We start from the raw sequence: 27,139 nt of genomic DNA on the forward strand, positions 1-27,139 counted from the left end.
GAACATTCCCAATTGTATCAATTACAAGTGTCACAATTAAGCAGAACGTTGCGTGACCTGCTCAGCCTTCAATTCAAATTAGAATAACTTGTCAACCTGGTGTCCTTGGCACCTTTCCAAATCTCAGGCCAAGTTGTTTTATTTTTCCGAAATTTCACACACACACACACAATTTGCAAAGTAGTTGTGCGTTTTGATCGTAGGATGGGGGAGTTGGTAAATAAGGCTTGTTGACATGGTTGTGCCTACACTGGGGAAAATGCAGATTATACAGTTGAGGCAATGTGCTTGGCTCTGGCTCAGCAGGTTTGATTAGGTTTGGGAAAAGGGGAGGAAAGAAAGAAAAGAGGTCCCTGCTGGATTTGGCTGAACCCAAATAACTGGAGGTCTCTGTAGCCGGGGCTGTTATTCATCCAGTAAATGATATTGTTCAGTTGAATTGAGTGTTGTGGAAGTAAGAGTCTGAAAGAAATCAAAGAGGTCTGTCACTCTTCCAGATCAGTTTTGCTGAACAGCATGTATTCTGAGCATGAAGGGAATACTACTGCACTTTATGCCACTTAGCATATTGAATTAATAGCATTATTATTTAGTAATATGTGTACTCCTGGAATGAAGTGCTCAAAAACACATTCATTCTGGTCATATTCCATCATGCTTCTTAATCTGCATAGCCAAGAATTTATTTTAGCGATATGTCCAATATTTTGTTTGAATGGAGTAGTTAATATCATTATAAGTTCTACAGTAAGTCATCTTTATGTTCATGGTATTCAGTCTGTGATTTTTTTTATGTCCACATGAAGCCTGGAACTTGTAAGAATAATTAGAATGAATAAGAATGTTGGCTGGTATTTAACAATTACTGTACACCCGAGGAGCTAGAATGCACATCATTAAGACAAGTTTTACTTGTGATTAGCATTAATATTTAGATTAGCTTTATTAGCATCTTCCAGCATTGTGTTAAAGCAGAATTTATTCAACAGCAAGATACAGAATTGTCTGCTTTAAAATTGATATTGAGATTTATCCTTCTGGCATGATATGAAACAGGTTCCCAAGGTTGTCAAATATGCTGCTAGGGAATAATCACAAAATGAGCTGTTAATTAAATAGCTGTTCACCCTTTGGAATGATAGGTACTAAAGTATATATCATAGAATCTACGGCACGGAGATAGGTCCTTCGGCCCAAACTGGTTCATACCAACCAAAAGCGGGCAGCATGGTAGCATAGTGGTCAGCGCAATTGCTTCACAGCTCCAGGGTCCGAGGTTCGATTCTTGACTGGATCACTGTCTGTGCAGAGTCTGCACATTCTCCCCGTGTGTGCGTGAGTTTCCTCCGGGTGCTCCGGTTTCCTTCCACAGTCCAAAGATGTGCAGGTTAGGTGGATTGGCCATGCTAAATTGCCCTTAGTGTCCAAAAAGGTTATCTAGGGGCTGCTGGGTTGTGGGGATAGGGTAGATACGTGGGCTTGAGTGGGTTGCTCTTTGTAGGGGCCAGTGCAAACTCAATGGGCCGAATGGCCTCCGTCTGCACTGTAAATTCTATGACATCACTAAAAAGCCCATCTAAGCTAACCCATATATCTCCCAAGGTTCCTGCAACAAAATATGTTTTTGTCGATATAGATTATTTATAACACACACATACCAGGAAGTAGCTTTATAGCACGATTCAGCACATTTGTATCAACCTGTCTATGCTGACACATGAGCCTCCTCACACTTTAATTACTTTTCCCCATTCTACCCCTCTGACCCTCGATGCTCATCTCTGTCACCTATCAAGACTGCCCTTAGATGAATCAATGCTTTCTGCTTCAAAGGATGAGAACTCAAATCGCAATAGGGATCTAATGTATATGAGATGACCCTGACTGCCTCAGGCTGACACTTCAGCTGTCCAAAGATAGGCCATCAGGACACACTTACTGCTGGAGGCATGGATGGAGCAGAATTTGTAAGGAGCGGCCAGGAGGGTTTCTTGAAACAATATGTAAATAGCCCAACTCAGGAAGGGGCCATATTAGACCTATTGCTGGAAAATGAGCCTGGCCAGGTGATTGAAGTTTCAGCAGGAGATCATTTCGGGAACAGTGATCATAATTCTGTAAGTTTTAAACTGCTTATGGAAAAGGACGAGTGGTCCTCAGGTGAAGGTGTTAGACTGGGGCTAGGCTAATTACAACAGCATTAGACAGGATCTGGAGAGTGTTGACTGGATGAAGCTGTTTGAGGGAAAATCAACATCCGGTATATGGGAGCCTTTCCAGTGTCAGTTGATTAGAATTCAGGACCAGCATGCACCTGTGAGGACAAAATATAAGGTGGCAAGTATATGAAACCCTGGATGATGAGAGATATTATGAATCTTGTCAACAAGGAAAAGGAAGCATTCATCAGGTCTAAAAGGCTTAGGGCAGATGAAGCCTGTGAACAATATAAAGCAAGTAGTAAGGAACTTAAGGTAGGAGTTAGGAAGGCTAAAAGGGGTCATGAAATGTCATTGGCAAACAGGATTAAGGAAAATCCCAAGGCGTTTTATACATATGTTAAGAGCAAGAGGGTAGCCAGAGAAAAGATTGGTCCATTCAAGGATATTGGAGGGAATCTATGTGTGGAACCACAGGAAATGGGAGAGATACTAAATGAATACTATGCCTCAGTATTCACCAAAGAGATGGACTTGGTGTATGAGGAGTATAGGGTAGAGTGTGCAGATATTCTGAGTCATGTTGATATTAATAAAGAGGAGGCGTTGGGCATCGTAAAAAGCATTAATGTAGATAAGTCCCCCGGGCCTGATGGGATCTACCCCAGAATACTGCGGGAGGCAAGGGAGGAAATTGCTGGGGCCTTGACATTAATCTTTGTATCCTCATTGCCTGCAGGTGAAGTTCCAGAGGACTGGAGGGTAGCCAATGTTGTTCCATTGTTTGAGAAGGGCAGCAGGGATAATCCAGGAAATGATAGGTCGGTGAGCCTAACGTCAGTGATAGGGAAACTATTAGAAAAGATTCTTAGAGATAGAATTTACTCACATTTGGAAACAAATGGACTTATTAGTGATGGGTAGCATGATTTTGTGAAGGGTAGGTTGTATCTCACTAATTTGATCGAGTTTTATGAGGAAGTGACAAAGATGATAGGTGAGGGAAAGGCAGTAGATGTTGTACACATGGACTTCAGTAAAGCCTTTAACCAGGTACCTCATGGTAGACTGGTACAAAAGGTGAAGTCACATGGGATCCGAGGAGAGCTGGCAAGTTGCATACAGAACTGGCTTGGGCACAGAAGACAGAGAGTAGCAATAGAAGGGTGCTTTTCTGAATGGAAGGGTGTGACTAGCAGCGTTCCACAGGGATCAGTTCTGGGGCCGTTGTTGTTCTTATATAAATGGTTTGGAAGAAAATGTAGTTGGTCTGATTAGTAAGTTCACATGCGACACAAAAATTGGTAGAGTTGCGGATAGTGAGGAGGATTGCCAGAGGATAGAGCAGGATATAAACTGGTTGGAGTCTTGGGGGGAGAAATAGCAGATGGAGTTTAATCCGGACAAGTGTGAGGTAATGCACTTTAGAAGGTCTAATGCATGTAGGAATTCCACAATAAATGGTAGAACTCTTGCGAGTACTTACAGGCAGAGCGATCTGGGCGTGGATGTCTACCGATCACTGAAAGTGGCAACGCATGTGGATAAGGTGGTCAAGAAAGCATACAGCATGCTGGCCTTCATCGGTCGGGGCATTGAATATAAAAATTGGCAAGTCATGTTGCAGCTGTACAGGGCCTTAGTTATGCCTCATTTGGAATTTTGTGTACAATTCTGGTCGCCACATTACCAGAAGGATGTAGATGCTTTGGAAAGGGTACAGAAGCGATTTACTAGGATGTTGCCTGCTATGGAGGGCATTATCTATGAGGATAGGTTAGATAAACTCAGTCTGTTCTCACTGGAATGAAGGAGATTGAGAGGCGACCTGATAGAGGTCTACAAGATTATGAGTGGCTTGAACAGAGTGGTTAGTCAGATGCTCTTTCCTAGGGTAGGAGAGTCAAGTATTAGGGAACATAGGTTTAAAGTGGGTGGGGAAAAGTTTTGAACAGATGTGCAAGGCAAATGTTTGCACAGAGGGTGGTAAATATATGAAACATGCTGATATATGAATAGGGTGGGAAAGGAAGGATACGGACTTTGTAAGTGCAGATGGTTTTAATGTAGGCAGGTACCATGGTCGGCACAGGCTTGGAGGGCGGAAGGACTTGTTCTTTGTTCTTTATTCTTTGTAGAAAGGGATGGTCAGCCATTCCCCATCATTTTTATACCACCTCAATTCCACCCAGCCCCTGCAGCATTAAAGATCAGTCTCATACTCATAGAATTTACAATGCCGAAGGAGGCCATTCGTCCATCGAGTCTGCACCGGCCCTTGAAAAGAGCACCCTATCTAAGCCCATAGCTCCACCCTATCCCCACACCTTCACCCTATCCCCGTAACCCCACCTATCCCTTTTTGGACACTAAGGGCAATTTACCATGGCCAGTCCACCTAACCTGCACATTTTTGGACTGTGGGAGGAAACCGGAGCACCTGGAGGAAACCCACGCAAACACAGGGAGAACGTGCAGACTCCGCACAGACAGTGACCCAAGCCGGGAATCGAACTTGGGACCCTGGAGCTGTGAAGCAAATGTGCTAACCACTATGCTACTGTGCTGTCAGTCATCACTAACCATTGTCTGCAAACTGATTTTCACACCTTGGGGCCAAACAGCAACGCATAGTCCCCAGAGTGGGCATCAACGAGAGAATGTAAATGCAATAGCAAACCTGTAACTACTTTCTGGTGTGAAAATATACTTAGAATATGTTAATGATGATTGAGAGGAAGGTTTCAGTTTTATTTGGTTTATTGCATCTTTAATAGCTGAAAGGATGAAATATCAAACTCTGGAGAAGATCTTATGTAAATGACAAAAAAAAGCTAAGTCCTTTCTTTAGTTGTAATGCGTCTTTGCAGGTTCCTGAATTGATAGTTTCAAATCACATGGACACAAATGGCAGAATCAGGATATCTCTGCGTGGACCAAGGAAGGAAGGGTCTATGGGTAGAAGTCACCACTCTTGACAGATTCAACTGAGGCCTGGGATTTTCCATTATGAATTTATTTTGAGTTAACAGTACATAGCCCAACAGTTTACAACAAGCTTTGCCAAAGAGTCAACAAGTCTCTGAACGTCAGTTCCCTTCTCTCTCCACAGATGCTGTCAGGCCTGCTGAGATTGCCCAGTATTTTCTGTTTTAGTTTCCAACACCTAACCATTGGAGGAATAAATCAAAACAGGAAACTATCAGCAGGTCAGGCAGCAGCTGTGGAAAGATGAACTAACATTTTGGGTGAATGACCTTCCATCACGACATTAGCTCTCTTTTTGTCTCCACAGCTGCTGCCAGACTTGCTGAGCTTTTCCAGCATTTTCTGTTTTTATTCCACAAGAAGTGAACCTTTGTTTCCAAAGTTCAGTTTATGCTTGGAGATTGCAGACGAGTCTTTGCTGTTTAAACATGCAACAGGGATAATAGTTTATAAGTCAGATTTTCATTGCTAGGTTGGAACACTGGCAGCTTATTATGTTAATCACCTAATCGTCATTCTCATTGCTTGGATATGAAAATCAGGCAGTTTTTCTGCTGGTGGCCGATCCACAATGTTAGTATTACATATGGTCTACAAGTTGAAAAATCTACCCTGGGCTAACATAATTAATTTTTCAGCAGCATTGGCCATGCCCAATAAATTAAAGAGGTATAGAAAACAAGGGCAGTGCTGTTCTAGACAGCAAGAAAATGAAAAATGAAAATCGCTTATTGTCACAAGTAGGCTTCAAATGAAGTTACTGTGACAAGCCCCTAGTCGCCACATTCTGGCGCCTGTTCAGGGAGGCTGGTACAGGAATTGAACAGTGCTCCCTTGGTCTGCTTTAAAAGCCAGCTATTTAGCCCAGTGTGCTAAACCAGCCCCTTGTAGCCCTTGTTTTTAATCCTCTCCAAATTCCCTTCCAAGAACTGACATTTAAAGCTGAAAATGCAAGTTTGTTCTCTGGCAAGTTGAAGAAAAAAGGTCATTGTCCAAATAACTTGCTTTAGACAGGTCATTTAACGTTTTGACGCCAACAATAGGATGGTGTCCCTGAAGACACCCTGGTGAGTTGTGTGTGTGCATATCAATCTGCAGACTCACACACTCTTTTATAATGATACAGTTCAACTTGGAATCATTATGAGTCACAGTGACTGTAAAATGGAAATAATTTCTATAAAGCCCTGCCCAAAAAAAAAACAGCGTTTAAAGTTGATATAAATGCTGTCATGGGTCAGATTTTAATGTGCATCAGTTGGTAGCACTCTGGCCTGAATTAGAGAGTTCTGGGTTCAAATCCCACTGAAGGGCTCTGGAGGCAGATGTGTGGGAGAGATTGTTGCAACAGAGGAAGTGACATCCCTTGGATGAGATAATCCCAAAGGGGAGACTCAGGACAGTTTCCTCAGCCTATCCAAAGTGAGAGGGTTTACAAACGCGATGGGCATGCTGGAGCCGATCAAAGGGCTGGAACGGCCAAAGGCAACGGGCGCCATTCTCCGGAAAGATTCCTCATTTTTTAATTGATCATTTGAAAAAAAAAATTTTTTTATTTCTTCATGTGACGTGGGCATCTCAGGTTGTTCCAGCATTTTGTTGCCCATCCCTAATTGCCCTTGAGGGGGCAGTTAAGAGTCAACCACATTGCTGTGGGTCTGGAGTCACATGTAGGCCTGACCAGGTAAGCATGGCAGATTTCCTTCTCTAAAGAACATGAGTGAGTCAGATGGGTTTTTACGACAATCGGCAATGGTTTCATGGTCATCACTAGACATTTAATTCCAGATGTTTATTTAAATTCAAATTTCAGCATCTGCAGTGGCGGGATTTGAACCTGGGTCCCAGAGCATTACACTGGGTCTCTGGTTAACCAATCCAGTGATGAGAGTACCCAATTCCTTGTTTCCAATTAAGGGGGAATTTAGTGTTGTCAATTCACCTTCCCTCATCTTTGGGTTCTGGGGGTGAAACCCATGTAGACATAGGGGAGAATGAATTCCACACAGACAGTGACCCGGGGCCAGGGGCAAACCCGGATCCTCAACACCATAAGGCAGCAGTGCTAACCACTGCTCCACCATGCCGCCCCATGGTGTGGTAGCACGCGGGAACTGCCGCGAGCACTCAACTTGGCGACGTGATACAACGATAATTGGTTTGCTTAACGAGGCCCCATGGGCTTCACACGGCAAATGAAGGCTCACTAGCTGATTCACTGAGACCATGATCGCCAGGTCCCTGTTAAGGCCGAACAGCACTTGCACAGCCAACCCGCAGCCATGGCGCCGAGATACCCTGCCCGACGGTTTGGACATGCAGACCTGGGGAGGCTTCTAGATGCGGTGGAGACCAGGAGGGATGTCCTGTTACCCCAAGTGTCCCGGAGGGTGAGCCACAGGGCAGCAAGTGCCAGCTGGAATGAAGTGGCAGCGGCAATCAGCCCGGGCAATGTGACCAGGAGGACTGGCCTCCAGTGCCACAAGTAGGTCAAGGACCCAATCTGGGCAGCATGGGTGTGTTAACACCACCACCCAGCCACCCCGAGACCTTGCCGCCCCCGTGCGAGCATCCACCCCCCAACCCTCCATGTGCCCCTAAACCCTCCCTTCACCCGCCTCCCTTTACTCCCCTCTCCCTTCAACCACCCCCCCCCCCATACCCACACACCCCCTCCCCCGCACCCCAGCCTTCCTTCACCACTACCTCCCACCACTGTGCGATTAATGATACCCTCTCTGTGTCTCCTCAGGAGAAGCTCTCCCAGCATCGTCGGGAGAAGGCCCAGACTGGCGGGGGGGGGGGGGGGGGGGGGGGGGGGGGAGGGGGGGGGGGGGGGGGGGGAGGAGTCGGACATAAGAATCCTCACGACCTTCGAGAAATGGGCCCTGGAGGTAACGGGGGTGGCTGAGGACAGAGCGATCACCAATGCAGAGGTTGGTACACACCGTAGAGGTGAGGATCCACCAGGCCCCACCTGGAGGACCTGTAAAATGTGAGTTATTATTGTCATACTGACTGACCCAACCCTCCCACTGACCACATGTCCATTCTCCCATGGGTCCTCCAGCCAATGCGCGGCCCATCTGGGGTGGTCCCCTCCCCTGCTTCCTTGGAGGGGAGCTCCGAGGATGCCACAATCGACACATTATAGCGTCAGTCGGTGATGGTCATGACTGAGGTTCTCGGCAGAATGTCTGACTTGCTGAGGGATGTGACCAGGCACCAGGCTGACCTAGATGAGGTTCTGCGGGACATGTCCCAGTCTCAGATGGGAATGGCCGAGGAACTGTGGAGCTTGTCCCAGTCGCAGGACATTGCCGAGGCGCTGGAGAGCATGTCCTAATCACTGAGGAGATCGCCGAGGGTATCGACACTGTGCTGCAGCCATTGGGAAGCCACCAGGGCTGACAGAAACAGATGATGCAGAGGCAGCCAGGGCTTGAACCAACTGCCCCGCCATCCTGAGATGAAGCCCAGGGTCCTATGGGCACCGACCGGGAGGAGGGGGGACTGGGTGCCAACCTGGACCCGTCCCATGGAGTAGCGACGGTGGCCACCAGCTACCCCGAGTTCCACCCCTCTGATGAGGCGGCGTCTCGCAGTCAGCACACGCGACAGGGCGGCACGGCTGTGCAGGTGCCGCCGACAAATGCATCGGGGCTCTCCAGCCTCAGAGCCCCCAGAGGACACCTGCCAGGGGGCCATGGGACGTGGCAAGCAGCAGGCTGCCTCCACCTCTGATGTACATTCCGGGAAACACCTAGATGTAGCAATAGAGCAAGGAAGGCTAAGCACGTCGAGGATCACTAAGAGGGCACTGGGGGAGGAAGGGAGGAAGGGGGGGGGGGGTGTGGGTAAGGGGTGACAGGGGATGTGGTTGGAGGGAAAGTGGGGCACCACGAGGAGAGTAGGGCATTGTTGGACACCAGTGAAACATTAAAAACCCTTCACCACAACCAGTATGATGCCTCTGTCCCTTTCTTCCGCAATGCGCTCGACCTCTGAACCCTTGGCCCATCTCTCCAGGCATGCACCTACCGCTCCCATCGGTACACTGCATACAGGTGACCATGTTCCTTGGTAACTAGACTGACCGATTCCTTACCCCTTCACTAACAGGTAAGACTGCTCGAAGGTCGTAGGATATGGTTCGGAGGGACCAGGGGAAGCGTTAGAAACTGGAAGGAGCGAGTAGGTATAATGAGCCAAAACAGGGTATGTGGGAGTGATGCTCCCTCTCCACTGCAGGTAAGAACCTGATCATCAGGTGTGAGGCACTCTTGGTGTTGCTGTACATGGCGCAGGTCTGGCCCATTCCACACTCCTGCGTGGTGGCGATTATCCGAGCCATTTCCTGCTTTATCTGGGGCCCAAAAATGAACCGTGCCCAAAGGGACACGATGTACAAACCTCGAGATGAAGGGGTATAAAATGTGCCCAACATTGTCTTAATCCTGATGGCTACCTTTGTGTGCGGCTGCATCAAGCTGTGCATAGATCACGAGTACCAAGTGTCACTATGTGCTGAGGTTTTACCAATCCTCGGTGTTGCGAAGGATGGGTCTGGCCACATTGCAACGGAATGCTCCAAGTAGTTGGAATGTACTGTACCATCTGTCCCTCGTGGAAAATTTGTGCAGAGAAACATGTTTGACCACAAGTCAAACAGGCAGTGGTTTGCATGTAACATCCTAGAGGGCCTTCAGGAAAAGGAGATGATGGATCATGTTGGATGGTTCCTTGAGCTGACTGTCAAGAACATTTAGCTGAATGTCTCATCACCAGAACTTACAAATAAGCACCAAGGCCTAGCTTAGCTGGTGGTGAGACAGGCCCTCCCTGTCAGATCCTTTGTACATGCGCGGACTCTCACCCCATATGCACGCTGCCCTCGAGGTGATTGTAGGGTGGAAGAGGCCCCCTCCTTGTGGAATGTGCTCCTGCAAAGAAGGTTTGGATAGAGATGAGGTGGTTGCTAGGTACGTTTTTACACTTTTTTATTTGCCCTTTTTTTGCTCGGTCCAGAATCGAGCAGAGGAGGGGAAATTGGGAACCCTGGGCCGGATTCTCCGGTTGGCGATGGCGAAATCGCGTTCGGCAATTGGCTAGAAAATCAAAGTTCCCGACCAAATTGGAGGTGGTGTCGCTTTCACGATGCCCCATCCCCTCCAAAGCAGCCTCAGGTCATTGCCTGAGACCTGCCCCTCGATGCTCCGCCCCTGACCGGCCGAGTTCGCAATGGCGTCGGTCGTGTGTGGTCTCATCCGTCGGGAACTTGGCATGGCGACTGCGGACAGTCGGGGGAGGGCCAATCCAGAGGCGGGGGGGGGGACTTCATCAGGGGCTGGGGGCACTGCGGGGGAGTGGTCCAGGGGGCACCAGCCAGCCAAAGGGGGGGGGGGGCACTATTTTGTGGACTGGGTCCGTGGGCCCAATTAATGGTTAATTCCATTAAAAATACTTTATTGTATAAAGTCAGTTGGGAGTCACAAAGTAAAAGAAAGATTTTTTTCAAATGTTGGTTTGTCATGAGTATGTTAATTCCATTAAAGAAACTATAATGGATAGATTGGTTTTGGAGTGTATGTAATTTTCGGCGATCACTCGCTAATGAGTACAATTATCCACCTAAGAATCTCTGTGTTACTGGTCGCAGGATTTGTGGGTCCTTGCGTGGCTGATGAGCCCAATCCTAGAGCCGCATCTTCGACTGCACACTTGGCATGTGTTTCCAGGAGGTGGGATTGGTCCCTAGATTCTCAATCACTGATATTCCTTTCTCAGGCTCCTTTTCAGGGCCTCCTCTTGCCTTCTGGTGTCCTCAAAGAATTGTGCCCTTTCAATTAGGAGGTTCCTCCAAGTAGGTCTCTTCTGAGCAAGGTTCTCCCAGGCATTTGTGTCTATGTTGCATTTCTTGAGATAAGCCTTCAGGGTTTCTTTGAAGCGCTTCCTTTGTCCTGTTGTTTGGGATCCTTCATTGAGCCGGGAGAAGATTTGTTTTGGCAGTCGGAACTCTGACATTCAAAGCACATGGCCGGCCCAGCAGAGTTGGTTTTGGATGATCATGGCCTTGATACTGGTGCTCTTGGCTCCTTCAAGGACGTTAATCTTCCATCCAGCTCATGGAGGGCTAATGTACAGTTGGATTTTGCAATGTATCTTTTTAAACAAAATCTTTAAAAATAAATTTAGAGTACCCAATAAATTTTTACAATTAAGGGGCAATTTAGTGTGGCCAATCCACCTACCCTGCACATCTTTGGGTTGTGGGGGCGAAACCCACGCAAACACGGGGAGAATGTGTAAACTCCACACGGACAGTGACCCAGAGCCGGGATCGAACCTGGGACCTCGGCGCCGTGAAGCAACAGGGCTAACCCACTGCGTCACCGTGCTGCCTTTGCAATGTATCTTAAGCGGTATTATTTCATATTCCCCTGATGTAATGTTAATACTTACTAGCCTTAGTAAAGGTTAACTCCTTCGTTAACGTATAGAAGCCTCCTGTAAGCTAATGTGAAATATCTCTCTGACAGGTATTGCAGAATCCAGTGCACATTCAAAATCGGGGGCCCGATTTAATGGCCTTGTGGCGCCAGACTTGGTGGTGTGATGAGGCTGTTACTTTCATGAGATTTGCAATGCTCAGAACACCTTGTGAGATCTAATGCGATCTCGCAAGACATCACGATCTGGATCTTGCCCTCGCAGAGCGAAATCCAGATTAACATATTCAAGTGAGCAGTTAGGTTCACTTCAATATGTTTGTGCCTGATTCCGCCGAGGCCTGGGAACTAACAACCTCGCCTGGGAGACCTCGCCATGCGCCATTTAGCCCTGGTCCATACAAACATGGACCAGACGAACCGGCACCCGGGGTGTCTCCCAGGCCATTGGAGGCAGGATTCCACACTGGCACTAGTCCTGGCACTAATCTTGGCAGCTGGGCACATTGGCACTGCCAGCCTGGCACCATGACAGTGCCAGGTTGTCTGTGCCAGGAATCAGGCCGGGAGGGGGGGGTTGCCATGCTCTTATGAGGGGTGAGGTGGGCTCGAGGATACCCTGAGAGGTACGTTAGGGTAATGGGGGTGTTCCAGAGGCCACAGTGGAGGAGTAGATGAGGCTTGAAATATCAAGGCAGCATTTAACAATGTCACCCGATCCGCAGGTCACCTTCCTGCGCTGATGAGCAGAAAATGAGGTAAGTGTGGCCTTGTCAGGACATTCCGGTTGGAGGCCCAGGAAAAACAGCAGAATCCCGTCAGATAGCAGGATCGTTCTCGTCACTGCAGGCACCGAGAAACACCCCACGATGAGCGCCCAAAACGAGCCTTTGTTTTTTGTGCGTTAAATCCAGCGCCCTGGAGTCAAGTTATATATCTGACTGGCGAGGAGGTGAATCAAGTACCCACCCCATAGAGTGTACAAGGAAAGGACATGAAATGATGCCTGAGGAGATATGTGCCAGGAGACTGCAAGGGAGCAATGGGACACCTTTGTGAAATGTTGAAGGAAGACCTGAAGATGGCCTCTAATTGCCGCACTGCCTGAAGAGTGGAGATGACAGTTGTAGTGTGTTATGCAGGGCACAATGTTTCCGTTAAACATGGACTCAGCATCCGCCCAGTTGATGACTTGTCATCAGAATTGGAGGAGGATAATAATAATAATCTCTATTAAGGTCACAAGTAGACTTATGTTAACACTGTAATGAAGTCAATGTGAAAAGCCCCTCGTCGCCACATTCCGGCGCCTGTTAGGGTACACGGAGGGAGAATTCAGAATTTCCGAATCACCCATCAGCACGTCTTCCGGGACTTGTGGGAGGAAACCCACGCAGACAAGGGGAGAACGTGCAGATTCCACACAGGCAGTGACCCAAGCCAGGAACTCTCCTGTGCAGGCGTGCAAGCCCACGCTCCAGGTGATGCATGGGCATCAGACCATAAGATATAGGAGCAGAATGAGGTCTTTCGATCTTGGCTGATGTGTTCCTCCTCCCCATTCTCCTGCCTTCTCCCATAACCCCTGACACAGCCGCAGCAAGGCCTGGAGAGAATGGGGTGAGGATGTTTCCATTTGTAGGAAAAACTAGAACCAGAGGACACCATCTCAGACTAACGGGACAATCCTTTAAAACAGAGATGGGGAGGAATTTCTTCAGCCAGTGGGTGGTGAATCTGTGGATCTCTTTGCCGCAGAAGGCTGTGGAGGCCAAATCACTGAGTGTCTTTAAGACAGAGATAGATATGTTCTTGATTAATAAGGGTATCAGGGGTTATGGGGAGAAGGCAGGAGAATGGGGATGAGAAAATATCAGCCATGATTGAATGGTGGAGCCTAGTGGGTCGAGTGGCCTAATTCTGCTCCTATGTCTTATGGTCTTACAGACACCCTTATTAATCAAGGCATCCCCTTATTAATCAAAGGCAGTGCAGGAGTTAGCAATTCAACTTAGTTATGATACAGAACATTGAATTTTCACCATTGACTGGGACAGCCACAGCATTAGGGGCTTGGATGGAGAGAAATTTACTGAATGTATTCAAGAGGAATTTCTCATTCAGTATTTGGATGGCCTGATTCAAGAGGGGGCAAAACTTGACCTACTCTTGGGAAATAAGGAAGGGCAGGTGACAGAAGTGTTAGTGAGGGATCATTTTGGGACCAGTGACCATAATTTTGTTAGTTCTAAGATAGCTATGGAGAATGATAAGTTTGGCCCAAAAGTTAAAATTCTAAATTGGGGCAAGGCCAGATTTGATGGTATTAGACAGGATCTTTCAAAAGTTGACTGGGGGAGACTGTTGGCAGGTAAAGTGCCGGCTGGTAAGTGGGAGGCTTTCAAAAGTTTGATGACCAAGGTTCAGGGTAAGCACATTCCTTTTAGAGTAAAGGGCAAGGCTGGTAGAAGTTGGGAACCCTGGATGACTCAGATATTGAGGCCCTGGTCAAAAAGAAGAAGGTGGCAAACGACATGTATTAGCAGCTGGGATCACGAGGATCCCTTGAAGAGTACAGAGGTTGTTGGAGTAGAGTTAAGAGAGAAGTCAGGAGGGCAAAAAGGAGACATGAGATTGCTTTGGCAGATAAGGCAAAGGAGAATCCAAAGAGCTTCTTCAAATACATAAAGGGCAAAAGAGTAACTAGGGAGAGAGTAGGGCCTCTTAAGGATCTACAAGGTCATCTATGTGCGGATCCACAAGAGATGAGTGCGATCCTAAATGAATATTTCTCCTCAGTATTTACTGTTGACAAAGGCATGGATGTTAGGGAACTTGGGGAAATAAATAGTGATGTCTTGAGGAATGTACATATTACAGAGAAGGAGGTGCTGGAAGTCTTAAAATGCATCAAGGAAGATAAATCTCCAGGACCTGATGAAATGTATCCCAGAATGTTGTGGGAGGCTAGGGAGGAAATTGCAGGTCCCCTCAGAGATATTTGAATCGTCGACAGCAACAGGTGAGGTGCCTGAAGATTGGAGGGTAGCAAATGTTGTTCCTTTGTTTAAGAAGGGCCGAAGGGAAAAGCCTGGGAATTACAGACTGGTGAGCCTAACGTCTGTGGTAGGTAAATTGTTACAAGGTATTCTGAGAGACAGGATCTACAGGCATTTAGAGAGGCAAGGACTGATTAGGGACAGTCAGCATGGCTTTGTGAGTGGAAGATCATGTCTCACCTGTCATAATATACACACAAGTATATGATGGTGCACAGACAGGCATTGATTGACACACAGGATGACCAATGAACACACAGAACACAGCAGCCAATCACCAGACAGGACATGAACACTATGAAGCCAGAGGGCACTAGTTTTCCCGCTCTCTTGGGATCCAGCCTCTGAGACAGTCAGAGCCCGTGAGCAACAGCTAGAACATACACCATGTGGCAGTAAGATAGTCTGGTCAGGTTAGCCTCAGGTCTCCAATTAACTCAGCATAGTGTCAACCCACAGTTTAAGTATGTATGATAGTTAAGAGTTCAATAAAATCGAGTTGCATTTCTTCAAGTGTTGGAAGCCTGTCTCTCTCACTACTGCAGTAAACGCAGTCCTCGCAGACCCAGCTTACCCAACACATCATCACCAATTTGATTGAGTTTTTTGAAGGGATAACCATGAAGATAGATGAGGGCAGTGCGGTCGGCGTTGTCTACATGGACTTTAGCAAGGCCTTTGACAAGGTACCGCATGATAGGTTGTTGCATAAGGTTAAATCTCACGGTATCCAGGGTGAGGTAGCCAATTGGATACAAAATTGGCTTGACAACAGAAGACAAAGGGTGTTGTAGAGGGTTGTTTTTCAAACTGGAGGCCGTGACCAACGATGCCCCTCAGGGATCGGTGCTGGGTCCACTGTTATTTGTTATTTATATTAATCATTTGGATGAGAATGTAGGAGGCATGGTTAGTAAGTTTGCAGATGACACCAAGATTGGTGGCATAGTGGATTGTGAAGAAGGTTATCTAGGATTGCAACGTGATCTTGATCAATTGGGTCAGTGGGCCGGTGAATGGCAGATGGAGGTTTAATTTAGATAAATGTGAGGTGATGCATTTTGGTAGATCAAAGCAGGGCAGGACCTAGTCAGTTAATGGTAGGGAGATGGGGAGAGTTACAAAACAAAGAGATACAGAAATACAGGTTCATAGCTCCTTGAAGCTGGAGTCACAGGTGGACAGGGTGGTGAAGGAGGCATCCAGCATGCTAGGTTTGATTGGTCAGAATATTGAATACAAGAGTTGGGACGTCTTGTTGAAGTTGTACAAGACATTAGTAACGTCACACTTGGAATACTCTGTACAGTTTTGGTCACCCTATTACAGGAAGGATATTATTAAACTAGAAAGAGCACAGAAAAGATTTACGAGGATGCTACCAGGACTTGATGGTTTGAGTTATAAAGAGAGACTGGATAGACCGGGACTTTTTCCCCTGGAATGTAGGGGGCTTAGGGGTGAACTTATAGAGGTCTATAAAATAATGAGGGGCAGAGACGAGGTAGATAGTCAACATCTTTTCCCAAAGATAGGGGAGTCTAAAACTAGAGAGCATAGGTTTAAAGTAAGAGGAGAGAGATTAAAAAAAGGTCTAGAGGGGCAATAATTTCATACAGTGGGTGGTGAATGTCTGGAACGAGCTGCCAGAAGCAGTAGTAGAGATGGGTACAAATTTGTCTCTTAAAAAGCATTTAGACAGTTATATGATAAAGCTAGGTATAGAGGGTTATGAGCCAAATGCAGGCAATTGGGACTAGCTTAGTGGTAAAAAAGTATGGGCGGCCTGGACAAGCCTGTATGACTCTATGAGGAGCAAACGATGTGCATGTACTTTTGTATGAGGTTTAACTTCTGTTAGTGGATGATTAATTTTGGAACGATCCACCCTTTTGACTTTAATCTCTGTGACTGTACCAATTATAATTGAATGTGGAAGAATATTTTACCCAGCCCACCTTCCAAATGCTCATCATGAAAATGAAATGAATTGAAAATCGCTTATTGTCACAAGTAGGCTTCAAATGAAGTTACTGTGAAAAGCCCCTAGTTGCCACATTCTGGCGCCATTACGCACACTTCGTACAGATTTTTAAGTGTTACCCACTGCATAATCTTCAGTATTAGGTTGATTTTGTTTTGTTTAAAATTATAAATAGCTTTGCAATCTGTCCTTAAAGTAACATAGCCACCCTAAACGCAACAGCTACAGTAAAATATATCACCCAACAGGAGACCATGGAAAAGCAAACAGACATTGAAAAACTGATTTAAACAGCAACATTTACAGACAATGTTTGTGTCTGATTTAATTCAGAATTCACATTAAATACACTGAATCTGAGACAATGAGCTAATTGTGCTTCTCATCCTGAAAGAATTGTCACCAGGAGATGACAATGCAGTGTACATGCCTCACCTAGACAACCAGAATCTATTCTACCGTGGGCAGCAGGGTATCACAAGTGGATAGCACTGTGGCTTCACAGCGCCAGGGTCCCAGCTTTGATTCCCCGCTGGGTCACTGTCTGTGCGGAGTCTGCACGTTCTCCCCACGTCTGCGTGGGTTTCCTCTGGGTGCTCTGGTTTCCTCTCACAGTCCAAAGACGTGCACGTTAGGTGGCTTGGCCATGATATATTGCCCTCCGTGACCATAAAGGTTAGGCGGGGTTAATGGGTATGGGGATAGGGTGGAATTGAGGGCTTAAGTGGGTCAGTGCAGACTCGATGGGCCAAATGGCCTCCTTCTGCACTGTATGTTCTATGTTCTATTCATGCACTACATGGAGCAATCATAGTTCAGGGATATCACTGTGGCAGTGATTTGGAAAGGGTTAGATACGCCTGATTTTCAGTGATACCGGAAGCAAAAAGAAAATAGAAGTTAGAAGAAAGAAGAATTTGGAGAGAGAGAGAGCCCCAGCTGACAGAGATTCAATATTCCATTGTGAAGGGGCTGCCTCCATTATCTGGTTACGTGCTGTCATTTTGCTAATTCAATAATTGTTGAATCAGGTTTGTACCCAGAATGGTCTTGTACTTAGTCGGACCCCGAGTCGAAGTTATATTGGATTTCAGAATCCTACAACTGTTCGGGTTCACCTGTCAGCTTCTACATTTGGACATTGAACCCTTACTTCTTCCCCTGCCCCCTCCCTCTCCTCCCTCCCTCCTCCCCATTTACCGAAAGTCAACAGAACCGTTATGTCCAAGTAAAAAAAATACGCTTTGTTAATCACTGTGTTAAAGTGAAAAGATATATTTTATTGCAAAGTGTTTGGAAAAGTTGTGGTAGCTATGAAAAGGGGAGTGGCACGGTGGCCTAGTGGTTAGCACTGGTATCTACGGCGCTGAGGTCCCGGGTTCAATCCCGGCCCTGGGTCACTGTCCCTGTGGAGTTTGCACATTCTCCCCGTGTCTGCCTGGGTCTCACCTCCATGTGGTAAACCACTGTTGCACCTATATTAGGTGATGTATGGTTGGACCTGTACTACAGGTACAGAGGTAGTCCCTGCCTGATGGCTCAGCCCAGGAGGCGGAGTATAAATGTGTGTGTCCTCCATGCTGCTGCCATTTCGCCAGCTGCTGTTGGGAGGCCACACATCTTAGAGCAATAAAGCCTTTGTTGTATTCAACTCTTGTCTTTGTGCAATTGATCATGCATCAATTTATTGCTCAAAAGATGGACCTCTGTGTCAAGCCGGATCGCCTGCAGCTGGATCCGCATTCAAGCGACACCAAAAGGACTTTCAGCGCTGGCTAGCTTGTTTCGAGGCGTTCATCAACTTGGCGCCAAGCCCTGTTCCGGAGGCTCAGAAAATACAGATACTGTACTCGAGGTTGAGCTCCAGCGTCTCTCCGCTGATCCAGGACGCGCCAAACTATGCCGAAGCCATGACGCTTCTCAAGAAAATTACGCTCAGAAGTTGAACACACTCTTCGCCAAGCACGTACTCGCCACTCGCTCTCAACCCCCCTGGTGAGTCCACAGAAGACTTCTGGTGGGCACTAATCCCACTAGTCTGGGACTGTGACTGTCAGGCGGTTATGGCCACGGAACATTTAAGCCTCCTTATGCGGGACGCTTTTGTTACGTGGATTGGGTCGGACCTCATGCACCAGCGATTGTTAGAAGGGGCCACGCTCGATCTCGCAGAGACAAAGAAGCTAGCGCTCTCTATGACGGTCACCTCGCGCAACAGTCAGGCCTGCACCCCCAGCCGCGCAGCCCACCCCTCCTATGCATCGTGGACCCCACAGACAACCGCCCTAGCGGGGGCCTTATCCAGCCAATATGCCTGTGCCACGCGCCAGCCAGCGAACCCCGGGGGTCCCCAATGTTACTTTTGCGGCCAGCAGAAACACCCCCGCCAACGCTGCCCGGCCCGCGCTGCCTTTTGTAAGGCTTGTGGTAAGAAGGGGCTTCGCTGCGGTGTGCCAGGCCCGCGCAGTCGCCCCCACCCCCTTCGTTTACGGACAATGGGCGCCGCCATCTTCTCCCCCTCAGACCACGCGCGGCCAGTAGGTGCCGCCATCTTCTCCCCCTCAGACCACGCGCAGCCAGTGGGTGCCGCCATCTTCCCACTTCTACCGGCTGGACCATGCGCGTCTGGTGAAGGCCTCCAGTCCCTTTGAGCACCTCAGCGTGGATTTCAAAGGGCCCCTCCCCTCCATCGACCGTAACACGTATTTCTCAGTGTGGTCGATGAGTACTCCAGATTCCCCTTCGCCATTCCATGCCCCAACATGACGTCTGCCACCGTCATCAAAGCCCTCAACACAATCTTCGCTCTGTTCGGTTTCCCCGCCTACATCCACAGTGACAGGGGATCCTCATTCATGAGCGATGAGCTGCGTCAGTTCCTGCTCAGCAGGGATACTGCCTCCAGCAGGATGACAAGCTGTAACCCCCGGGGAAACGGACAGGTAGCGAGGGAGAGCGGGACGGTTTGGAGGGCCGTCCAGCCGGCCCTATGGTCCAGGAACCTCCCGGCCTCCCACTGGCAGGAGGTCCTCCCTGATGCACTGCACTCCATTCAGTCTCTACTGTACACCACCACTAACAACACACCCCATGAATGTCTTTCTGCCTTCCCCAGGAAGTCCACATCTGGGGTGTCACTCCCGACTTGGCTTGCAGCTCCAGGACCAGTCCTGCTCCGTAGGCATGTCCGACTCCACAAGGCGGACCCGTTGGTGGAGAGGGTGCAATTGCTCCATGCAAACCCCCAGTATGCCTACATGGCGTACCCCGATGGCCGCCAGGATACCCTCAGGGACCTGGCACCAGCAAGTTCCCGACACACACACCCCTCCGGCCTGGCCACCCTCCCCTCCCCCAGCTCTCCCAGCAGCAAACCCCCAGGACCATCCGTCCTCCCCATGCCCATGCCCGAGGATGAAGAGGATTTTGGCACACTCCCCAAGTCACCAAAGATCAGACCAGCATCGAGATCACCGCCACCACTGCGTCGCTCCCAGCGGCACATCAAGGCCCCGGACCAGTTAAATCTCTAACTGGTCCACTGGACTTCAAAAGATTTTTTTTTGCTCCCCAATATTGTAAATGTATAACTCATTTGTTGTATATAGTTCTCCACCACCCCCCGCCGGACTCAATTTTAACAGGGGGTGAATGTGGTAAACCACTGCTGCACCTATATTAAGTGATGTATGGTAGGACCTGTACTACAGGTACGTCGCTAGTCCCTGCCTGCTGGCTCCGCCCAGTAGGTGGAGTATAAATATGTGTGTCCTCCAAGCTGCAGCCATTTCGCCAGCTGCTGTGGGAGGCCACACATCTTAGAGCAATAAGGCCTCAGTTGTATTCAACTCTAGTCTTTGTGCAATTGATCGTGCATCACCCCACAACCCAAAGATGTGTAGGGTAGGTGAATTGGCCATGCTAAATTGCCCCTTAGTTGGAAAAAACTAATTGGGTACTCTAAATTTATTTTTAAAATGCTATCAAAGGAAATGTCAACCAGCTGCTGCAAAAGTTATGTCAACATGGTATCAAACTTCTGTGTTCCTAACATTATTTTCTGAATAAATGTTATCCATTAAACTTTGCAAGCTTCTGGAAATGTCTTACTGAAACATGAAAACATTTAATTATGAGATATTTATAAATGAATAAGATAATTGAAGTAAGCAAGGCAGAAACATAATAATACAGGTAACACAGTGACACCCTGGTTGGCATTGCTGCCTCACAATACCAGGGACCTTGGGTGACTGTGTGATATTTGCACGTTCTGCTCCTGTCTGGGTGGGTTTCCTCCCAGTGCTCCGGTTTTCTTACACAGTCCAAAGATGTGCAGGCTTGGTGGATTGACCTTGCTAGATTGCCCCTTAGCGTCCAAAGGTTAGGTGGCGTTACGGACATAGGATGGGGGAGGGGGGGGGCGGGTGAGCCTGGGTAGGGTGCTCTTTTAGTGGGTCGGTGCAGACTCAATGGGTCAAATGGCTTTCTTTTGCACTGTAGCGATTCTATGATTTTATTAACACAGATTTAAGAGTCTGGGGCACTTTGAAAATCTTATGACCATAATCTCAATTAAAAGTACAAACCCTTTCAAGCATGCCACATATAAAGATATATAATAATATAGTGCAGATTTAAACAGTTTCACAGCATTAAAACAAATAACAAAACCTATGTTCACTTATGAATAATAATCACCTTCAATCATAAAAAAATCAAAATTGCTTTCAAAGAACCAAAAACAATTTCAATGCCTATATAAAAGAAAAAGGAATAACTGTGACAATAACTTCGACATACCTTTAAAACACTTAGAACATAGAACAGTACAGGCCCTTCGGCCCTCGATGTTGTGCCGAGCAATGATCACCCTACTTAAACCCACGTAACCCGTATACCCGTAACCCAACAATCCCCCCATTAACCTTACACTACGGGCAATTTAGCATGGCCAATCCACCTAACCCGCACATCTTTGGACTGTGGGAGGAAACCGGAGCACCCGGAGGAAACCCACGCACACATGGGGAGGACGTGCAGACTCCACACAGACAGTGACCCAGCCGGGAATCGAACCTGGGACCCTGGAGCTGTGAAGCATTGATGCTAACCACCATGCTACCGTGAGGCCCTAAACTTGTTAAACAAGTTAAACACTGGTTGCCTGTTGTCTTCAATATGAATCTGCAGTTTAAACCTGCCCTCGATGGGCATTCCTGTAGCTGCTGCCGCACAAGGAGGTGTGGTTACATCAACACTTCGGCGCGCTGGAGTCTGCACAGACTGTCAAGCCGGATGCCCGAGGCTGCCGCTGAGGCTGGGAATTTTGTAGCGGTTTTTGCGCGCAAATAAGTGCGGACAGTTCTCTTCCAGTATCAGTGGGCTGTGGTTTTCCATGATACTCGGAAGTTATGGGCCCTAATTTCACTTGTGTTGCGGCTCCGGTTCAAGTGGAGCTGGAATTGACTGCACACGAGCCCAGGGTGTCGTGACAGTATATATTTGCAAAAAAAGAGGGTACAACTGTTGGAGATGCTGTCCTTCAGATGAGGTGTTAAAGTGAGCTCCAGTCTGACCCATGTTTCTCCCTCGATCAACATCGCAAAGACAGGTCATTTGCTAATTATCACATTGCTGTTTAATGGCAGCTCGGTGTGTGCAAAATGGCTGCTGCGGTTCCTACATATTAACAGTAGTTACACTTCAAAATTGCTTAATTGGCCCAAAGTACATTGTGACATCTGTGGTCACGAAAGGCTCAATATAAATGCAGTTTTTTTCCTTCTTAATGATCAAAAATTGTTAAAAAGAGAATCACTCCTGTCCAATTATTAAAGGTCACAAAGTCAGTGGTGTGTTAGTAAACATTGTGAGCGTGATTCTCCGCACCCGGGAGAAATCGTGAGGCTGGCGTCAAAAATGGGCGGGTTTGACGCCAGCCTCCGCCCCCCCGACCGGGAACCGATTCTGGTCCCCGGTCGGGGCTTAACTAATTTTGTTAAGCCCGCTAGCCAGAGTTTGCGACGGCTGACGCGTCACATGACGTCAGCCGCGCATGCGCGGATTGGACGACTCCAACCCGCGTATGCGCGGATGACATCATCACGCATTTGCGTGAGACCCGCGCATGCGCGTGCCGGTATGCCCCTCAGCCGCCCCGCGAATGGATACAGCGGGGCGACGGAAGGATAAAGAGTGGGCACCGATCGCGGGCCCATGGCACCCTTGGCACGGCCGTGGTACTGCCGTACCAATCGGTGCCATGGTTCCCCAGATCGGGACTTTACGGCCGTTTTTACGAACGGTCAGACCAAGTGTGTTTGACGTTCATAAAAACGGTCATAAAGGCCTTGGAATTCGGCCCATTGGCCAGCTGAGAATCGCTGCTCGCCGTAAAAAAACGGCGGGCAGCGATTCGTGTCGGGAGGCGGGCGTGGTGGGGGGGGAGAATAGCGGGAGGGCGTCAGACCAGCGTGTCCGTAAAAATTTATGACGCCCGCTATTCTCCGCACCGTCGTGAGTGCGGAGAACTGCACCCTGTTTCTTTCTTCTTAAGGAGCTGTATCTACCAGATCATGAGTGCAGGGCATGGAAGGTGAATAGGAAGAGGCTCACCTCAAAATTTGGATTTAAAACAATCCACGAAGACCTTACTTTAAGGTCTGATTTTTCACAGATTCTCCGTCTACTGAGAAACACTGGCTGTGACCCGAACCGGAGGCCCTGCTCCTGATCCTTGCCTCCACCATTTTCATAGGGACGGAGTATGAGGAGGGATGGTTCTAAATGGAAAGGTGTGGTTTGCAGAGACAACTTCCCATAGAAAGGACACTCTTTGGAACAGGTCAGGTGCTCTGTGGGATTATTAAAAGTAGACATCAATGTGTGTAAAAAGTACATAAACTCATTGAGACTGTCCAAACTTTCAAAGTACTGTCAAAGTAGTCAAAGAACTGTCAAATAACTGTCAAACCCATTGGAACTATCAAAAGTCCTTGGAACTGTCGAAGCCCATTGTCAAAGCTGCCAAAAGATATAACTCTGCTGGATTTTGCATTTTATTTTAAGTGTGGAGTTTGCTAAAAACAATAATCAGTACTTGAGATAAACCTGAGGGCTTTCATTGCATGGTTTCACAGAATCCCTGCAGTGCAGAAGTAGGCCATTGGGCCCATCGAGTCTGCACCGACCTAGGTTCACTCTCCTACCCTATCCCCATTACCCCACCTAATCTGCACATCTTTGGACACTAAGGGGCAATTTAGCACCTGACCCGCACATCTTTGGATTTTGCCCCATGACTGAATTTACAACCTAACATTATCATAGTGGGGGGCCTGTTATGGGGGTAATTTTATTGACGGTTCCAAATAGCTGAATAATAGGACTGTTTATTTTTGAGAGTTAAGTTGCAGGGAATTCAATGTATTAAATGTTTTTTTTTTCATCAATGAGATTCTCTTCTTAAATAGTGGCATCAAAAACACATAACTTTATTTTACGTTTGGGATAGGACAGGGAAGTGGACTTAGGTCGGGAGATCTTTCAGATATTCAGTGCAGACACAATGAGCTGAATGACTTCCTTCTGCACTGTAGGAATTCTATGGATTTGATGTCCATAAACCAATTGAAAAAAATTAAATCATGTAGAATCATTCGCTGCATCCCCAATGGCAAACAATAAAATTGGAACCCCTTAATCAATCATGAGGGTAACCGTGACTGTGCGCTCTCATCATTATTTTCAACATTAGCATGGTTTTATGAAGAGCAAATCATGTATGACTAATTTGCTTGAGTTCTTCGAAGATGTAACAGGCAAAGTGGATAATGGGGATCCTGTAGATGTAGTATATCTGGACTTCCAGAAGGCATTAGATAAGGTGCCGCACAGAAGGTTAATTCACAAGGTGAGATCACATGGGATTTGGGGTAACTTATTAGCTTGGATAGAAGACTGGCTGACGGACAGGAGACAGAGTCGGGATAAATGGGTCTTTTTCTGGATGGCAAGATGTAACTAGTGCGGTGTACAGGGTTCGGTCCTTGGGCCCCAGCTATTTACAATCTATAATGACGACTTGGATACAGAGATAGAGGGTCCATAGCCAAATTTGCAGATGACACAAAATAGGTAGGACGGTAAGTTACAATGAGGAAATCGGAACCTTACAAATGGATATAAATAGGTTAGGAGAGTGGGTCAAAATGTGGCAGATGAAGTTTAATGTGGATAAATGTGAGGTCATGCGTTTTGGTTGAAAAAATGGAAAGGCAACTTATCTAAATGGGGAGATACTTTGGGGTTCTCGATCTGGGTGTCCTCGTGCATGAGTCACAGAAAACTAGCATGCAGGTGCAGCAGGTAATAAGGAAAGTTAATGGAATGTTGGCATTTATAGCAAAAGGAATTGAGTATAAAGGCAAGGTAGTGTTGTTGCAACTATACAAGGCATTGGTAAGACCGCACCTGGAGTATTGTGCACAGTTTTGGTCCCCTTATTTGAGGAAAGATGTAGTGGCATTGGAGGTAGTTCAGAGGGAGGTTCACTAGATTGATTCCAGAGATGAGGGGTTTGTCGTATGAAGAGAGATTGAACAGTTTAGGCCTATACTCTCTAGAGTTTAGAAGAATGAGGGGAAATCTAATTGAGGTATACAGGATGCTAAAAGGTATGGGTGAAGTAGACGTGGAGCTGATGCTTCCTCTTAGAATAAGAGACAGCAAATTTAAAACTGATTTGAGGAAAAACTACTTCTCCCAAAGGGTTCTGAATCTGTGGAATTCGCAGTGGATGCTGGGAAAGTGAGTAAATTTAAGGAGTTGGACATATTTTTAATTAGTAATGGGTTGAAGGGTTATGGAGAACGGGCAGGCCGGTGGAGTTGAGGCCAGGATGGGATCATCTATGGTCACATTGAGGGTGTTAGGCTCGGGGGGCTAAATTGCCCACTCCTGCTCCTAGGTCATGCGTTCTAGGGAGGAGATGCTCTGGCTGATTTCGTAATCCAGCTCCTGGTCTGTAACAGATGTGCCCGATTCTCCCAAACAATTTCTAAGTTAATTTGTTGCAGGTTTTTCAGGGAGTTTCCGGCCGGCTCTGCTGGCGAGTTCCCCACCAATATTCAATAATGCTTAGTCACTTTTTTGGGCCCTGGGGAGTTTCTCACTGGTTTAGCCCACACTTAGGGTGGGATTCTCCTTTTGCCAACGCCGTCATCCCGTCTTGTGCCCCTGGGTCTCTGACTGCACCTGCACTGTGGCTGGGACTGGATGTTCCAGAAGTCTGGGCGGCATCTGGGTCCTGGGGCTTGGCCTCCCTCCGACCGCCCGGCCCCTCGGCTGCTGCTACCTCCACACTTCTGTACCGGGTGCGATGTGTGGTGTGCACCAGATAGTGTCCCAGGAGCCTATTCACTAATGTGACCAACCAAGTTGATAATCTCTGAGATGGTGGAGGGTCTTGGAGACAGCTGTGATGGAAAACCCGGGTCCTCCACCGACCCGAGCTCCGGGGTGCGCTGAATCTCGGGCGGGGGGCTGGTGTTCCGGCTGTCTGGGGGGACACCGGCTCTGGCACAGGCTGGGGGTGAGAGGTGCCCCGGATGGACCGGCCCCATCTCCGGCAGGTCCTGTAAGACACAGGAGGTTATCTATGATTAGACAACGGGCCGGGGGCTTGGGGGAAGGGGTTGAGGAGGGTGGGTTGAGGGGGGTGAGGGGTGGGTTGAGGGGGGTGGTTTGAGGGGGTGGGTTGAGGGATGTGAGGGGTGGGTTGAGGGTGGTGAGGGGTGGGTTGAGAGGGGATGAGTTGAGGGAGGTGAGAGATGGGTTGAGGGAGGTGGGTTGAGGGAGGTGAGGGATGGGTTGAGGGGTGAGGGGGGTGAGGGGTAGGTTGAGGGGGTGGGTTGAGGGGGGTGGGGTGAGGGAGTGGGTTGAGGGGGGTGGGGGTGGTTTGAGGGGAGTGTGTTGAGGGGGGTGAGGGGTGGGTTGAGGGGCTGAGGGGTGAGTTGAGGGGGTGAGGAATAGGTTGAGAGGGGTTGGTTGAGGGGGGTGAGGGGTGGGTTGAGGGGGTGAGGGGTGGGTTGAGTGGGTGGGTTGAGGGGGCGAGGGGTAGGTTGAGGGGTGAGGGGTGGGTTGAAGGGGTGAGTGGTGGGATGAGGAGGGAAGGGGAGAGTTGAGGGGGTGAGGGGTAGGTTGAGGGGGGTGAGGGGTGGGTTGAGGGGGTGAGGGGTGGGTTGAGGGGGTGAGGGAGGTGAGGGGTGGGTTGAGGGGGTGAGGGGTGGGTTGAGGGGGTGAGCGGTGGGTTGAGGGGAGTGAGGGGTGGGTTGAGGGGATGAGGGGGTATGGGGTGGGTTGAGGGGGTGAGGGGGGTATGGGGTGGGTTGAGGGGGTGAGGGGGTTATGGGGGAGTGAGGGGTGGGTTGAGGCGGGTGAGGGGGCATGGGGGATGAGGGTGGTCTGGGGGTTTAAGAGGTGGGTTGAGGGGGATGA

The sequence above is a fragment of the Scyliorhinus canicula genome, chromosome 6 (genome assembly GCF_902713615.1).
Source record: "Scyliorhinus canicula chromosome 6, sScyCan1.1, whole genome shotgun sequence".
In the NCBI taxonomy this organism is placed as follows: Eukaryota; Metazoa; Chordata; class Chondrichthyes; order Carcharhiniformes; family Scyliorhinidae; genus Scyliorhinus; species Scyliorhinus canicula.